This window comes from Octopus bimaculoides, chromosome 23 (assembly GCF_001194135.2).
Source record: "Octopus bimaculoides isolate UCB-OBI-ISO-001 chromosome 23, ASM119413v2, whole genome shotgun sequence".
In the NCBI taxonomy this organism is placed as follows: domain Eukaryota; kingdom Metazoa; phylum Mollusca; class Cephalopoda; order Octopoda; family Octopodidae; genus Octopus; species Octopus bimaculoides.
Genome location: NC_069003.1, coordinates 6,393,863 through 6,396,514, shown reverse-complemented (window position 1 = coordinate 6,396,514; position 2,652 = coordinate 6,393,863). Strand labels below are relative to the sequence as shown.

The window sequence follows — 2,652 nt, the reverse complement described above, 5'->3', positions numbered from 1 at the left end:
TAGATCGACTCCAGTACGCAACTGGTACTTAATTTATCGACCCCGAAAGCATGAAAGGCAAAGTCGACCTCGGCGGAATTTGAACTCAGAACGTAAAGACAGACGAAATACCGCTAAGTATTTCGCCCGGCGTGCTAACGTTTCTTATTTCTTTATTGCCCACAAGGGGCAAACATAGAGGGGACAAACAAGGACAGACAAAGGAATTAAGTCGATTACATCGACCCCAGTGTGTAACTGGTACTTAATTTATCGACCCCGGGGTTGATAATTAAGTACCAGTTACGTACTGGAGTCGATCTAATCGACTGGCCCCTCTCCCTAGAAAATCCAGGCCTTGTGCCTATTGTAGAAAGATTATTTTATTATTATTATTATTATTATTATTATTATTATTATGGTTATTATTATTATTATCATCATCATCATCATCATCATCATCATTATTATTATTATGTTAGCCTAATGACATCTGAATTCGATTTTGAGTAATTGAATTTATCAAGCTATCAACTTATAAATTCTCTTTTCGATTGTTGTCTTGAGCGAAATCTTTCATTCAATTCAATTACTTCATTTTAATTGTGAATTTGAATTGTGACGATTTATTAAAACGTCCATTTGATAAATTGAATTTAAATAATCAATGTTTAACAAATAATTGTTTTTTATTAATTGATATGGAATCAACACAACGAACATAATATTATACACTATAATATAACATGATATAACGTAGTATAATATAATATAATGTACTCTAATATTTATATATATATTAATCAAAGTGTACAGTATTATATATCCAGTACAACCAATCTTACCAATTGGTTTCGCATTAGGGGTTCAACGGAATGTTAGGTAACACTCCGATTATTTAACCCTGCGCTCTTCAGAGGTAGTCGTTATATATATATATATATATATATACTGAGAGAGAGAGAGAGAGAGAGAGAGAGAGAGAGAGAGAGAGAGAGAGAGAGAGAGAGAAAGAAATGTATATTCTCATAAAAATCTATAAATTTACGAGATAAGGTGAAATAATTCATTTGGTCATGTTCCGGCTCTTCATCATTTCATCTTCCGGCCATGTCCCGGGTTCGATTTGTTCAACTAAAACCCTTCAAGGTGATGCTCCACCATGGCCGCAATCAAATGATTGAATTACTGCCTTTCAAGGTGTAGTCGAAAAAATAGATCTCTGTATTTCATTTTTTAAGTCCCATATTTATTCTGTCGCCCAATTTTGTGACAAATCGCTATTCTCAAGCGGCGGGGGTGGGGGAGTGGTAAACAGAGAGACACACACGCATGCATGTACCTACGACGGGCTTCCTCACAGTTTCCCTTACCAGTTTTCCCAACTATATATATTATACAACACATATATATATAGGCACATAAATATTTCTACAGTTGTATATTTATGAGATGAGGAATTATGTACATTATTTACATTCGACGGATATTTGTCCTCATCTTATTTGTTGTTAACACAACGTTTCGGCTGATACATCCTCCAGCCTTCATCAGGTGCATCGGGGAAATTTCGAACCTGGGTTCTCATTTCTAAGGGATTTTTCGATGTTGTTATTGTTGTTGTTGTTGTTGTTCAGTCACTGCTTGGAATCGAACTCGGAATCTTGGCGCTCTTAACCACTACGCCATAATAATAATAATAATAATGATAATAATAATAATAATAATAATAATAATAATAATAATAATGATTATTATTATTATTATTATTATTATCATTATTATTATTATTATTATTATTATTATTATTATTATTATCATTATTATTATTATTATTATTATTATTATTATTATTATTATTATAACATTGAAAAATACCTTAGGAACGAGAACCTAGGTTCGAAATTTCCCCAAGACACCTGATGAAGGCTGAAAGAGTATATCAGCTGAAATGTTGTGTTAACAACAAACAAGAGGAGGACAAATATCTGTCGAATGTAAATAATGTAAATAATGTAAATAATGTATAAATATTCCTATCTGCAAATGTGTATGTGTGTGTCTGTGTTTGTTTGTTTCTTTTTGTGCTTCTATCGGTTCACCATGTAAAGGTAAACCCATAAACTAAACGGAAGAGCTCAATGCTGTTAGTACAGAGTAAATTATGAAGGTTTATTTATAACGATGTTTATTTTCCCCTTCTGCATTTAATTTCATTCTTTAAGAAAACTTTTCATATCAATAGATAAATATTAGACATATGTCGTTCGTGTAAATAAAACAATAGAAGAGAAAAAAAATTAAACGGAGGAAGAAGACAAAAGGTGGCGGCGGGCAGGAGTGGGCAGAATGGGCAGGGGTGGGCAGAATGGGCAGAGCAAAATCCAGTGGACAGGAACCGTTTATAAACGGTTTCCACCCTCTTTAATAATAGGTAGAAAGAAAATAGCTATTGGTGCAATATTTGGAGAACGGTAAGAAGAGGTGTGTTCGATAGTGAAAGTGTGGAACGAGTTGTGCATGCGCACTCCGTTGTTACCCGCTAATTAGATTAGCCTCTAACAATTCCTGACATTTGCCGCATAAATATAATCGTGTCAGATAATCCTGCAAACTAACACATCAAGTTCATATATGTGTGTATGTGTATCTGTGTGTTTTTATGTATGTGTA

At 33.5% G+C, this 2,652-nt stretch overlaps 1 protein-coding gene across 2 annotated transcripts in view; it reads left to right on the top strand.

Moving 5' to 3' along the window:
- The window catches only part of LOC106868767 (uncharacterized), a 57,494-nt gene that overhangs the window by 6,140 nt on the left and 48,702 nt on the right, over positions 1–2,652 (top strand). The window lies entirely within an intron of this gene.